Below are 15884 nucleotides of genomic sequence, written 5' to 3'. Positions count from 1 at the left end.
TAATTTCTCTCTCTTTCTCTCTCCTGTAACCCACAGAGTACAGTGAATGCTTTACGTGTGTGCAATGGATATGGGGTCACCCACTGGGACATGGTGATTTTTCTCCTTACCAGCTAGATTTCAGAGCAAGGAAAGACGATATACAGACTGCTGGCAGAGAAAAATATCAACAATCTTATCTGACACTGGCCCCTGCATGGTGTAATATCAACTTACAAGGCAAGACATGCCCACTGGTGCAATAGTGGCAGGACTGTGCATGGGAGCAACCAGCTGCTCTTTTAATTGTATCTGAAGTGTGCTCCACAGGAGATAATTCATGCTTGCCATTATAGACATAACCAATACCCAAGACTGGGGAAGCCATGGGCCCAAGAAGAACCTATTTATGTTGTTTTGCCAAATGGTTATATTGTCAACCTGCCTTCTAAATATTTGTGTTTATATCTATTGATTTGGGCTGTTCTCAATCTTGGTCAAAGAAGTGTCTTATTGCAGAGGGCAGTGGTTTAGGGCAGGGACTCATAACTGTTCAAAGGGTCAAGAAAAAGCAACTGTGGATGTTTAAGCACAGATGGGACATCTCTATCTACCTTCCCCTGCAAGGGTCAGAAAACATTACAGAAGCATGTGTGAAAAGAATAAGGGTCACGGGATGGGAGGAATACTGGGAAACACCGGCCTTCAGACACAATGTGGTTGTTGCACACATGAACTCACAACTATTGTTATTTGTACAAGAAAGACCTGCACAAATTCAAGACAGTTCAGAATCCCTAAAGACCCAGCAATACTACTTTTGGGTATATACCCAAAGGACTCTCAATCATACCACAAGGACATGTGCTCAACTATGTTCACACGAGCATTAATCATAATGACCAGAACCATGAAACAACCTAGGTGTCCTTCAACCAAAGAATGGATAAAGAAAATGTGGCACATTTACACAATAGAATATTACTGAGCAGTTAAAAAAATGATTTCTTGAAATTGCAAGCAAATGGATGGATCTAGGTAAAAATCATACTGAGTGAGATAAACCAGACCCAGAAAGACAAATATAGTATGTACTCATAAGTGGATATTAGACATAAAGCAAAAAAATAACCAGCCTACAGTTCATAACCCCAGAGAACCTAGACAACAAAGAGGACCCTAAGAGAGATATACATGGATCTACTTACGAAGGAGAAAAAGACAAGATCTTCTGAGTAAATTAGGTAGGAGGGGAGAGGGGAGGGAAAAAAGGGAGTGGAAAAATGTACAGCACAATAGAAACAATTAAAAATAACACACATGTACCCCCATATACAGGTAACACTAAATAATAAACAAATGTAAACAAAAGGGGGGGAAAGGAATCCCAGTATGAAGGGTGGAGGGGCTGTAGAGGCCCCACCCCTCACCAAGGAGCTGCCAGCAGTTGATGGTTTCTGGAGAAAGAAAGTCACTTTTCCGGGGAAGGAGGCTACAGATATGCCTTTTCTTTTCCATTTAAAAAACAAACAAAAACAACAACAACAACAAAAAAAACCCAGTTTTTCAAATTTTGTTGATGTCTATGAAAACAAATGAAAACCAGCCAAAAAGAGCAAATAAAGACAAAGGATGGTACGAGGGAGGAAAGCAAGTGTGAAATTAAGAACATGCCCCAGAAATCATTCGTTCCCTGGGAGAAAACCATCTCTCCGGGATCTTTTCGCGTTAAAAGAGACCACGGGTTTCCCTGGCTCCGATGCTATTCTGAGCTTGCAAGGGAGTCTGCCGCTGTTTGTCTGCATTTTGGCAGAAACGCAGGTAGAAGAAGAGAAAGGTGGCATTGAAGGAAAAACGGCTGCGGGTGGGATCTGAAGCAATTGGCAGCAGACCTCCGCGGCTGAGGAAAGCTGTGGGGGAGTGGGACCATCCTCCATGATCACATGCTTGGCTTTCTCTGGTTAGGCTTAAATTGGAAACGGCAGTAAAAACTAGGGAAAAGTTAGTTAGCAATCAAGACCTGGCTGCTTTCGTGGTCATTACCCAAATGATTGTTTGCCTTCCTGCACCAGTGGCCACAGATACTGGTCTCACTTCCTATACGTCTGATTTGTGGAAAACTGGCTGGTCACTACCTTCCACCCCACTGTGGCTTCCGCCTGGTTCTCATGCATGCTGGGCAATCGCTGTGTCACTGAACGATATCACCCACAGTGTCCTATGTCTTTAATGTAATGTGATCCCTCAAATATCAGAATGTTCTAGCTTCCAGGGCATTCTATTCCTTTTAATTTTCAGAAGACAGCATACTGGAAATGCTCTATTCTGTCTCAGTCTAAGCTTGTCCATAAGGTGTGTTTGGGACCTTGGAATCCACCTTCCTCAGCCACCGGTAATTCCTCTTTTATTTCCCTTCATTGGCTCTATTTACATCTACTTAAGAGGTCTCCCTTCCTCTTGTGTCCTTTCCTACGAATCTTGCAGCATTCTCTTCTAGAGATGAGTGCTGTATGAGTTACTTTGTTGTTGCTGTGACAGAGATACCCGGCAGAAGCGGCTTTAGGAGGGAAGAGGTTATTTCGGCTCATGGTTTGACAGCGCAGCCCACTATGCCTGTAGAAGCTGGAGTGACCCGGTCACATTGCAGTCATAGTCATGAGCACGGATGTCCGACTTGCACATCCCTCTCCCTTCCTCACCCATGGAACAACACTGCCCACATCCACAATGGGTCTTCCCATCCCACTTCGCCTCATAGAAACGCCCTCAGACGCACATGTAAACATGGTGCTTACATGTTGGTTTACATGCTTCCATGGTGATTAGAAATCCTGTCAAACTATCACAAGTAGTGCATGAAGGTCGGGGTGGGGCTTGTACACCCCAGCATCTTTATCCTAACCTTAACTACTAATAAGAGCATAGATGAAGATGCCCAGTTAGGAAACCTTATCCTCCAGAACTTTCAGCGTTTTGCTATTACCATGCTGAATTCGCTCTCCAATGCCGCTGATTTTCAGACTCTCCATTCTCCATATACAGTCTGCCGTCTTCTTCTCTGGCCTCCGGTCCTCTCTGCTTAGCTTACCCCAGGGTCTAAAAACGCCCACCTTTTATTTCAGCAGAGGTGAATCCAATTCCCCTTCTCTCTTTGAGATAAGAATCTTTTTCCCTTTTTTTTAAATTTATTTTTTTAAAAAAGAAAAACTATTTTTTTCATTATATATACCAATCCAAGTTCCCACTCCCTCCCCTCCTCCCATTCCCTTCACCTACCCTACCACTCCACCCCCATCCAATCCTCAGAGAGGGATGGAATTAGAAAACACTATCCTGAGTGAGGTAGCCCAGACCCAAATAGATGAATATGGCATGTACTCACCCATAAGTGGATAAACAAAGGATATTGAGCCTATAGTCACGATCCTAGAGAAGCTAAGTAATAAGGTGAACCCTAAGAAAAACATATATAAATCTACTTGGAAAGTGGAAACAGACAAGATCACCTGACAAAATTGGGAGCATGGGGGTAGGGGAAGAAAAGAGAGTAAATGGGAAAGAGGAGGGGAGAAGGGGAGTGGTGAGGAGAACTTGAGGGAATGGGATAGTTGAGAAGGAGGAAGGACAGAGATGAGAGCAAGGAAGGAGATATCTTGATTGAGGGAGGTATTATAGGGTTAGCAAGAAACCTGGCTCTATAGATATTCCCAGGAATCCACAAAGATGACCCCAGCTAAGACCCTAAACAATAGAGGAGAGGGGGCCTGATCTTAAGTTGCCCTGTAGTCAGACTGATGAGTATCTTACATATCACCATAGAACCTTCATCCAGCAACTGATGGAAACAGAGGCAGAGACCCGCACCGGAGCACTGGAATGAGTTCCCAAAGTCCAGTTGAAGAGTGGGAGAAGTGAGAATGTGAGTAAAGAGGTCAAGACCATAATGGGTTCACCCACTGGAACAGTTTACCTGAGCTAATGGGAGCTCACCAACTCCAGCCGGAGAGAAAAGGAACCAGCATAGGACCAAACTAGTCCCTCTGAATGTGGCTGACAGTTGTATGACTGGGGCAGACTGCGGGGCCACTGATAGTGGCACCAGGATTTATCCCTACTGCTTGTACTGGCTTTTTGGGAACCTATTCTCTTTGGATGGATACCTTGCTCAGCCTAGATATAGTAGGGAGGGCCTTGGACCTTTCCCAAAGCAATGTGTCTTACCCTCTCTGAGACAGGAGACTTAAATAAAGTTGTCCTTGAGACTTAAGCTCTTATATTTTTTTTCTCTTAAGCTATGCATGCATTTTTGTTTTTTAAGAGAGCAAAGAATTTTATTTAAAAATATCTCTTGTTTTGGGCAAATCAGCATAGCCAATATTTCTTGAGCACTTGTATTGTACCAGATATTGAAGATACAAGGATAACAATAATTAAAAAAGGATAGCCATATCATAGCATCAATTGCAGCCATTGAGTTTTATTTGTTTACTTATAACTGAGACAGACTGGCTTTGGCATAGGCGAGTTCAGAGTCCGTTGTACCTCTGAATAGTTCTGAAAGGTAACAGTGCTTGAACAAACAGATGCTGAATTTCCTGTCTGATCCTTGGGTTCTAAAAGTACCTTTAACTCAAGAGTTTGTTTTGGCGATGAAAAGGCATTACCAAAATGAGTTAAATTTTTGTTTTGAGTTGAATTTATTTGGATATGCTAGTAGTTCATTTAAAAATACTGGTAGAGCTGGGTAAGAATAACACAGGATACAACAAAGCAAAGATGCAGCATCTGAGAGGTACAGGCAAATCAATATTTGAGCTTTCTCCAAAATCCTAGCAATATTTTTTTTTATCACAGGATGTCATTTCAAGGCTCAAAATCTATCCCTGGAGAGTATTATGATTTGGAGCTTGCTAAGAGTTCTTCTATAAATAGTCCAGCAAAGGAAAGAGAACAAGCCATCCGCACTGCCCTGACAAGGAATTCATCAAGCAGCCAGCGCTAGACTCCAGTCCTCATAGCTGTCAGGTTATAAGGCAGCAGAGTCATCATTCAAGTGGATTTAAGTGTCCATTGTGTGTAAAGACCTCTCGGGACTAACAAGTTAAGATGAATAACACACAAGTCTCTTAGCCTTAGGGGGTGCTTGACACGGCAAAATACAGACACAGGAAAGATAACTTCGCTCCTGATCTGACTGAGGGGAGCCCACGGTAAAGTGAGGATGTTGAGACCTAGAAGCTGTCTGTACTTATCAAGAGTGGGGTTTCTGTCGCTGTTGATTCCCATTTTCTGTTGGGGCGGACCCTTGGCAGGCTAACTTAACTTCTTCCAATCTTATTGCATTTTTGGAATACAGAAAAGGAATAGGATATATGCTATGCAGTTAGCACAGCACGTGAAATATATTCAGAAAGTATTAGCTGCATTTGCTGATATTAATAGTTAGAGTTAATATTAGCACTACAGTCTTATCAGAACTGGGTGTTGAGATTAACTCGCAAGCCTTGCAGGGAATCAGACTCACCCTCAGAGATTCCACTTCACTACTGGGTTATTTTGAGCTGAAGACTTGAGACTTGAAAATGACTGAACTGGGGAGAAATCTCAAGAGAGCAAGACTTAGGTCTGAGATCTAGTCTTTCTTCCACGGAATTTCTCAGCTGAACTACAGGGCATAGAAATGAGGTGAGTCACTGGTGTGGTGGTTTGAATAAGAATGCCCCTATAGACTCTGGGAAAAGGATTAGGAGGTGTGAGTGAGTCACTGGGGTTCTAAAAGCCCATGCCAGCCGCCCCCTCTCTTCTTGCAGATCAGAATCCAGCTCTCAACTAATTCTCCAGTCATGTCTGCCATTCTTGCTGCTTCCCATTGTGATGATAATGAACTAAACCTCTAAAACTGTAAGTCCCCAATTAAATGATTTCTTTTATAAGTATTTTTATATTAAAAAATGCCTTAGTCATGGTGTCTCATTACAATGATAGAACAGTAACTAAGACAAGTGGCCATTTCTCAGTTTTCCAGGGATGGTTCATCCTAGAAACAGGAAGCTAGTCCATTACCTACTACATTAGTCAGGCTTGTCCCAAGGGACAGAACTGATAGAATCCATGGGATTCTTTAGATTGGCTTATAATACATGGTCCAGGTAGTCCAACAATGGCTGTCTCACACTAGAGAGTCCAGGAATATGGTGGTTATTACCATAGTACATGAGATATATTCAATAAGTATTATTTGAATGATATTAAGAGTCAGAGTTAATAATATCTTTTATGATTTTTGTCTGCGGCGGGTCCTGCAGGGGTCCCTGCAAGATCCCCAGAGCGGTTGCTGGTCCCAGAGAGGTGCAATTTCCCGGGGACCGGCTGAGCAGGTTGGTCCAGCCTTGTGGGCGGGTGTGAGCAGGCGGCGGGTAAAAGGAAGGCACATGGGCCGACACATCATACAGAATAGAATTGGATATTTATTACTTAGAAGAGAGAGTGTGAGGAAAGAAGGATAAGAGAAGAAGAGGAAAGAGACAGAGAAGAGGGGAAGCGAGGAAACATGCACGGGCCCCAAGAGAGGACAGTAAGAAATCTAAGATGGCGGGGCGAGGGAGGGGCCGCCGGGAGTGGGCATGGCTTGCCTCTTAAAGAGACGAAAACCATAACAATATCCTTGAGGCTGGGTATCTCTGCAGTACCAATCTGCAGCTGAAGGCGTGGATGCTGGTCTTCACTCTAAACTAAAACCTGAAGAAGTTGGTTCTAATCTCGGCGAGGGAATGACACTGCAGTAGAATAGATGAGTTCAGAATGGGAGTGAGGACAAGAAGGCAAGTGAGTTTCCTTCTCCTGTGTCCTTTTATCTAGCCTGCCACCAGAAGGTGCCATCCACATGTAGGGGACAACTTACTGCTTCAAATAATCAGTAGTGTCCAGAAGATTATGTTTTAGTCCATTCTAGATGCATTCAGTTGATAACCAAGAATAGTCACTACACCTTCCGTGGAAACACTGAGGCTTGGGAGGGTTAAAGCAGGCTGCTCCCTGCCTTAAGTTGTTCTATATTATACAAAACAGCAGCTTTCAGGCTGCTCCCTGTGCTGGGTAACTCTGTTTTGCAAAATGGAAGCTGGCTCAACTTTGAGTGCACATACTGAGGCAGAAGACTGAATCCTTTTTGTTCTGGTAAACCACCATCAACCGCCCAGCAGTCCACAAGGTACAGGCTGGTAAATAAGTCATTTGTACAATTAAAATATTACCACTTATGATCCCATTAATAAAGCTAAATTAGGAACACATGGGTTCATGAATATATCAAAACCACATCATAGTAAGCAGGATCATCAATACATCAAACACACCAGACCAATGAATGATGTGGCCTCCTCCTTGGGATTATATTAAAGGAAAGACCATAAACACTGGGCATGGTGGCATCCATCGATGTGTCCTCAGGCCATGCAGTGGGTGAGTCATGGGATGAATAGGTGGGGAACAGGAGCTTTCAACTCTACCCAATGTCTCAGTTCAGCTTCGCTCGCTCAGCTTCCCTTTGCTTGGCACAAGCCACTCAAATAGCCATTCATCTAGACCCAGCTCTGTAACCAGAGATGTGTCTCCTAGGCGATTCTAAATCTAGCTGTCAATGGAGCTTAACCATCATAAGGGCATGGAGTGGTGAGGGAAGTATTAGTGATGGAAATAAGTAAGTGTGTAAGTAATTGTAAGTATTTGGGGAAAAAGCTAAGTTATTGGAGAATAATGAAGAATTAAATAGTAGAGGATGGCAAGAATCCAGTGAAACTGGACCAGGCTGGCCTCAAACGCACAGAGATCTGCCTGTCTCTCTGCCTCCTGAATGCTGGGATTAAAGGCGCACACCACCACCGCCCAGCTGGTGACATAATCTTTAGTTGGCAGACCAAGTATAATAAACTTTTCATCACTGGAAGTTTGTCACAGAAAAAGCAGCTGAGAGATGACATCTACCAATCATACAGATGCATCTACATTCACTTCATGGCACTATAGGCTTCTGAGTTTGGAAACCACAGAGCAGAAGCAAGAGTAAGAGCTGACTGTTGTAGGAGGGTCACCTGTCTATGTGTTACTTTCATTGGTTAATAAAGAAACTGCTTTGGCTTTTGGTAGGACAGCAGCTTTGATAGGCAGAGTAGACAGAACAGGATGCTGGGAGAAAGAAACAGAGTCAGGCAGACAACATGGCTCTCCTTTCCAAGATGGTCGCTGGTTAAACTCACTCCAGTAAATCACAGTCAAGTGGTGATACAGATTATTAGAAATGGCTTAAAAGAATAGCCAATAAGAGGTTAGAACTAATGGGCCAGGCAGTGTTTAAAAGAATACAGTTTCTGTGCAATTTTTTTTGGTGTAAACTAGTCAGGGAGCCGGGATCCCAGCGGGAACACAGCCCGCAGCTCCTTTTTACAGATGACATCACCAACATGGATCCATTGCACAGCCACAGGCCAAACTCTATTCCAGCAGTGAGTACGGCCATGTTTCTGCTCTCTTCTTGTCTTAGTTAGGGCTTCCATTGCTGTGATGAGACACCATGACCACAGCACTTCTTATAAAGGAAAACATTTAATTGGGGTGGCTGACAGGTTCAGAGATTCAGTTTATTATTATCATGGTGTGACATGGTGGCATCCAGGCAGACATGGTGCTGGAGGAGGAGCTGAGAATTCTTACTTCTTCATCACCAGGCCACACCCTATGAGCCACACCAATGACATTCAAACTACCACATTTCACATTCACATTGAAGGGATATGTCAAAGCTTGGAAACAGTCAGAGGGTACTCTATGTAACAGAGAGGTTCAGAACCTCTGAATTCTGCACGGAAATCTGGATACAGGCTTAGAGAGGAACTGGGGATTTTCCTTTAGTCAAGGTAACCAGATAAGGCCTCTGTGAAGAGGGAGCTGAAGAAGGGAGGAGTCACAGTCCTCTCTGGGAGGAAGGTTCCAGGAATAAGACGGCAGAAATGTCTTCCTAAGATGCACGAATTATAGCAGCAAATATGACTGGGTAGCAAGGATCAGAAGTCAAGAAACAGAAGGAGAGCCTACAGACCCATGTAATGGTACCAAACTTAATCTTAATAACGAAAGGGTCCAGAGGGATTGGGCAGCAATGTAGACGCTCCAGCCCAGTCAGAGCTGCCTGGGATTCTGTGTGCAGTTTACACTTACAACAAGGAGGGCTGAAGAAGGGAAATTTTGGTGATTAACTTTCCACAGGATTGAAGTAGTAGCATATCGAACTGCTTTTCTAGAAAATGAAGGTGCTCCACAGTTATGTCCTGTGCTTTACTAAGAGCCTCTTTAGCCAAAATCACTGCTTCTGGCTGCTGAAATAAATCCAGTGTGGTACCATTAGAACCCCAGGGTGAGTAAGAGTTCAAGGGACAAGGCATCGCTTCCACTGGAACCTGGTGGTGGGGTGAGAGTTTGCTGGAAGAGAGGGGCCTTAGCTGGTGTCATAGAGGCCATAGTAGGAACAATTTGCTGAGTCAGGAAGAAGTCAAGCACAGGGAACACACCTACGTCATGGCCAGACGTTGGTTCTCATTGCCAGGAAGTGTTAGAACTAGAGCAAAATAGTTCAGAGAACTCCAAATTCTGGGGGTGATTACACTGTGCTGGGGAGCCCTGGCATTCCGCAGAGGTGACACAGGGGCACAAACAAGGAAGGGTGGGAAGGGAGGCCAGGGGAGGCCAGGGGAGGCCAGAGTCCCTGCTCTTTGATGGCACCCTACTGTGCCATATGTGTTAGAACAAGGTTTTGAGGGTGTGCTTAAAGGAAGCGCTCTCTCTCTCTTTCTCTCTCTCTCTCTCTCTCTCTCTCTCTCTCTCTCTCTCTCTCTCCTTCTCTCTCTCTCTCTTTCTCACACACACACAGAGATAGAGGGGATGGGGCTCAGAGGTGAATCACAAATGTTCTGGACTCCCCTAAGGCACCACCTCCTTCTTCTTGTCCAATATCACACCACTCTGATATCATTTCAGACTGTATCAATCCTCCAATAATCCTGTGAAGTAGAAGTTGTGGCTTTCTTAGTAGGAAAGCTGAGGCTTTGCTTATCAACATTTCCTTCTCTTAGAGCTGGTGATAAAGCAAATACAGCTAGTACTAACATTCAACTCTTAACTTCCATGACACCACCCCCTTGAAAGAAAATTTATGAGTGAACATTATATTCAATGCCCAAGACATGTTTCAAAGCATCTAGAATGGCCATTATGTTTGCTTGCTTTAGCTGCCATTATGAAATAGACCATTTAAAGCAGTGGCTCTCTACCTGTGGGTTGCAACCCCTTTGGGGTCAAGCAACCCTTTATTTCACAGGGGTCACCTAAGACCATCAGAAAAATCAGATATTTCCATTATGATTCATAGCAGTAGCAAAATTACAGTTATGAAGTAACAAAAATAATTTTATGGTTGAAGGTCAACAACATGTGGAACTGTACTAAAGAGTCACAAATTAGGAAGGTTGAGAACCACTGATTTAAAGCCTTACAGGAATTTCATAAAAGGAAATAAGATACTATATAGTATATAACATATTATAAGGCAGCAAGCTGTTTGTGATAACTTCAATAATATGAAACTTCAAAAGCATAGACAAGGGAGAGTTCCAGATGGAGGGAGTTTAAAGAATGAAAGATTCTCTCTGCTATGACGTGGCCACCATTATAAATTCTCTCATGCTTGCTCTCTCCGTTTTAAAATTCAGGTTGTCCCTGTATTCTTTGAAAGGCCCCTATCATCTTCATTTCCAACTTCAAAGTTTACATTTTAAATAAATGATACTTATGGCCTGGATCATTTGGAAAATTTTTTTTTCTAGGCCATTTCTAGATAAATATGAGCATGGAATTTAATGTTGAAAAATCATTACTTATCTTCTTACAAAAGTTATTTTTGGAGTCACATTCAGAGCAGCACTTTTTTCCTATTCCAAGTCAATTTTTCCATAGTCTGAGGTCACATGTGATGGTTCCCAGGAAGAAGACTATCCTAGTTTGCTTCTTTGTTGCTGTGGGAAGCACTGAGGGAAAGAGAGATTGAGGGCTAAGAAACACAGAAGTATTACATTCTCATCTAGTGTAACAAAAAAAATCAAAGTATAATGTCCAAGTTTTAAAAAAAAAAGTGCCATAAGCATGCTATGGAGAAACCCAGAATGAAATACCATCATCCTATCATTCCAATTAGAAAGATATATTTTTATGTCCCGGATGCTGAAGTCAAAATTGTCTTTCTCTCCTAATAATATACACTTTGGTGAGATCTTACTGCTTGAGAGAATGTATGCAGGCCTCTATTTTGAATCTTTTCTGGATCATTTTTAATTTTTAAAACTGACGTAGTAGAAGAGATAAATTAGATGATCATTAATATTTACCTTAATATTATTGATGAGGAAGTCATTCTGAGGTCAGTCTGCCTCTGTTAACTGTGTGCACGGGCTGTGTTATTGTTGTTCCCTTGTCTATTCTGTGAGGACAGGTCCAGGGAGACTCAGTAATATAACCTTGAAAAGCACTTGCATTGTTAACATAGAAATAGATAACTGGAAATTTCTCCAGAGAGCGTGAGTTGGGGTATTGTCACACCTTGTCCCTCCTGTTGTGCTACAGACTATTTTCCTCAGTGACATAAGGCAATGGGCATCAGCCACAATGTACACAGATAGACAGACAGACAGACAGACAGACAGACAGACAGATAGATGTTAGATACATACATACATACATAGAGTCACATGCAATCATTAAATTGTATTTCATATAAAGGTTAGATATACTCCACAGTGCTTTTACCTTTTATCCTAATGAATTATCATCCACATTCTACTAGGGCGTGTTCTCAAAGAGGAGCCTTCTGGGATGACATGCTGGGGTTTCTACACTTTGGCATGTGTGGTGTTTCCTTGAATTCTATTCCACCTTAAATTTTTCTGCAAATTTATCCTCTATTTAAGGGGATATACTGTACAAGTGTAATCCGAGCCTATTTGCATCAAATGCAGTTCAGCCCAACAGTGACAGTACAGGGCAGAGGCTGGCTGTGATTGGAGCACTCATTTTTGAAGCATAACTGTAAGATAAAGGAACAAGGCTGCTGAATTCCCCATGAAAGAGAGCCATCTATTGACCACAGTGGTCCCTTGCCGGTTCACATATTCCCCAGGAGCCTTTGGCTTCCCTGTTATATTAATAAAACCCCTAAAATTAGCTGGGCAGTGGTAGTGCATGCCTTTAACTCTTGGAAGGCAGAAGCAGGCAGATCTTTGAGTTCGAGGCTACCCTAGTCTACAGAATGAGGTCCAGGATAGCCAGGGATAAACAGAAATCCTGTCTCAAAAAACAAAAAACACAACCAATCAAACAAAATAAAGCAAAACAACAAAATCCTTAATGTTCTAAGAAATGACTTTTTCCAAAATCCTTGCACTGCATCTTAATCATCAACCACCTCAAACTTGGAGAAGAATATGAACTGTTTAAGGTAACTCAACAATTAAAGAAAGAATATAAAACACAGTGAAGCATGAACACAGTGAAGTGGTACAGATCTGTCATCGTGTACTTAGGAAGTGGAGAGAGGAGGGTTAAGTTCAAACCCGGACTGGGCTACATAGTGAAACCATGTCTGCTTCAAAAAACAAAACAAAAACCAAGAAACTGCAAAGGGAACATGCAGTCCCAGTGCCAGTCTCTAGGAGGCAGCAAAGATACTGCTCAGATAGGTGTTCATTTCCAGTTTGCTCCACATTAATGTCTTGTTGGAATGCCTTATTTAAAAAGCGCATTGGGATCGAAGTGCCGATGGAACAGACCTTGTCCCCAAAACGTGACACCAGTGTATAAGGCAGAAGTTTAAAACATCATGCATGAAGTACAGCAAGAGCCAAACAAAGAAAGTGCTCTCCTAACTTAGGGAATGACTACAAAGACAGGTATTAAATTTTAAGGAGGCGGGGTTTCGGTGGGTAAGGCTGCTTGCCTCACAAGCTTTCTGGTATGATTTAGATTTTAGAATCCTGTAAAGGTGAAAGGAGAAAACTGACTCCACAAAGTTGTCTACTAACTTTCGATGACTCTGTGTGTGTGTGTGTGTGTGTGTGTGTGCGCGCACGCGCACACACCCACACCCATACACACACCCCTCAAGAAAGATCTTGAAAAGGATCTTAGGGAAAGAGAACCCCCAAATTCAAAGGTCAGAAAAAGGGAAAATTACGACTCAGGGATAGAAGCAATTCCTGAGAGGGCTGAATGTATGTTTAAATAATAATTTGAAAAGTTATTTATTTCTTAATACTTTGAATCTTTTCCCAATGTCTGACTTCATGTAGCCTGGTTAAAGAAAAACAAATTTCCAAGTAGTGGTCCGAGACCAGTTTCGGCAAAAATACCACTTACCGGGATAGGAGTACAGGATCAGAAAAATTGTAAATAAGACACAAGTAAAAATACTAAAACAGAAACACAGGATAGTATATCGAGGAGTTTTAGTGAAAACTGAGCTCGCCTGTGGTTAATTTCAGTACTCTTTTATACCCCAATACAAAAGGGGCAAGGAGGTAACCAAAGACTTCTTTAACATGATTCAAAGGACAACTGAAACAGTTAATTGTTTCAACACTGTGAGACATCAAGTCATTAGCATCCTGTTGTCTAGGCAACAAACCCACCCTAGACCAAATACCCTGGTGGCAGACATTCCCAAGGTCAAACCTCCTGTTTCAAAAGAAGGAGCAGATCCTGTCAAGGATCTTATCCTGTTAAGGTGGAGTGGATCTACCTGTATGGGCCATCTTAAAGTCAAAAGAATGAAGTAACCACATCCTAGGTCAGGATGTGTAGCCCTGGATGCTGTCAATAATATTTGATCAAACTCAAACTCTCTTACCTTCAGACAAGGTGGAAATAGGCTCACATTTTTGGACCTCCACAGGTGGTGGTAGCAAATGCCTTTAATTCCAGCACAAAGGAGGCAAGAGGCAGGAGAATCTCTATGAGCTCAAGGCCAGCCTGATCTATAGAGTGAGTTCTAAGACAGCTAAGACTACAAAGAAAAACCATATCTTGAATCCCACCCCCATTTTTTTTTAAATTTGAATCAAGGTTATTACTTATTCTCTACATATACATGCAAGCGTACAGATTTGTTTGTTTGTTTGTTTTGTTTTGTTTTTTGAGATAGGGTTTTTCTGTATAGTACTGGCTATCCTGGAACTTGCTCTGTAGACCAGGCTAGCCTCAAACTCAGAACTCAGAGATCTGCCTGCCTCTGCCTCCCAGTACTGGGACCAAAGATGTGCACCAACACCGCCCAGTTAAGAACTGTAGTTTTAAATTTAAACCATGATATGGAAATCCAGAATGCTAATTACATGACTGGCTTAGTGTCATTCAATTTTATTATTAGTGTTTATGTTTGGTTTTTATCTGACACAGAAAAATGGTTGAGAACAATGAACACTTGTGCCCTACCTCACCCCCCATGTCTTTTATAGACTCCTCAGGGTGCTCACAACTGATTCTTTCCTGGCTTCTTTTGACAGTTCCTTCTCTTTTTCTAAAGTATGCTGCTGTACGTGTCTTAATCCGGCCTCGCCTCGAGTTTTCCTTTTACAGATGAAGAGTTATTGCCCCTCAGTTCTCCACTGTTGCTCCTTCTCTTGCCACCCTCACAACTGTTATTTTCGTTTTCCACGAGATCAGTTCTGGCATCGCTATACTGTTGCTGCATAAACCATATTCTCCGTAAAAACCAAAGTCATCTATTGTCTTTGTTTTCTTCACAATGGCTTGTTTTCCTGAACAGATAGCTGCTGGGTTTTTTCTATGATTCTCTATATATTAAAGACTTCATTTTTCTCCATCATATTGCTTATACATCAACTGAGGTCTTTTATGTGTGATGTATGTTTGTGCTACATCCCCAGCTACATGGGGCTGTGCCTGCTTGTGTGTACATATATGTGGTGGCTAGGTGTTCGCATTGGGTGCCTTCCTTTGTACTTCTTCTCCTTGTTTATTTGAGGGGATTCCATCTCCTGCTTAGGCGGCCTTGCAGATCCTGGCAATAATGTAATGATTATTGTTTCTGGGGATTATGGGTTTGGCTAGGCTAGTGGCCAGCAAGCTCCAGGGATTCATGTGTCCTGTTTCCCCTGGCTTTGTAGATGCACGCCTGGAATCCGAACTCAGGTCCTCATGATTGTACCATGATCACTTTACCCGCTGAGCCACCTCCCCAGATCCTCAACTTCTAGATGCTAAAATATAACAGATGGTCTTCTTTTTGTTATTTTATTTTAGGATGTTCTTATTTTTTACTATGGGAGTGCTGGGAACTGAACTTGGGTCTTCTGCAAGAGCAGTATATGCTCTAATCACTGGGCGGCCAGGTCTCCAACACCTAGTTTTCATTATTTTAACTTCAATCTGAAGACTTTGCTCCTGACATTCTGCCACCCATGCTCCTCACACAATGGGAGCTGGTTCCTTTCTAGACTGGCCAGACAGTTTCCATTTTGTTCCTTTGTGGGTTTGTGTCTGTCTCCCGGCTCTTCTCTTCTCTCTTCCCTCATCCTAGTCAAATAGTTTCTTCATCTTTCAGGAGTGTCATGTGGAACCCCCCTCCAGTCATCAGAAAGCCTCACTTCCTGTGCCAACCCCTCTGTAACGGACCAAGGCCACCTAAGCAGGAGAAGGAATGCAGTGGGTGTGGCCATGAGCAATGTCAGAGACCAGGTTCTAAAGGGTGCTGCGGCCTCACCTTGTCCCAAGACCACTTGTCTGTACTGTAGAAATCAGCAGCTATGTGACTGGCCATAGGAATGGAAAGATTCTGATATCCCTAG

General features: G+C 42.7%; 1 long non-coding RNA gene across 1 annotated transcript in view; it reads left to right on the top strand.

Moving 5' to 3' along the window:
• Positions 1-5490: 5490 nt before the first annotated feature.
• LOC146895811 (uncharacterized) overlaps positions 5491-15884 on the top strand; it is a 35408-nt gene continuing 25014 nt past the window's right edge. The window contains exons 1-2 of the long non-coding RNA XR_015001491.2: positions 5491-5664; positions 5790-5880. This is a non-coding gene — a long non-coding RNA (uncharacterized LOC146895811). The remainder of the gene's footprint in view (positions 5665-5789; positions 5881-15884) is intronic.

This window comes from Myodes glareolus, chromosome 1 (genome assembly GCF_982192425.1).
Source record: "Myodes glareolus chromosome 1, mMyoGla1.1, whole genome shotgun sequence".
In the NCBI taxonomy this organism is placed as follows: Eukaryota; Metazoa; Chordata; class Mammalia; order Rodentia; family Cricetidae; genus Myodes; species Myodes glareolus.
This window is presented reverse-complemented; position numbering and strand designations above follow the sequence as displayed.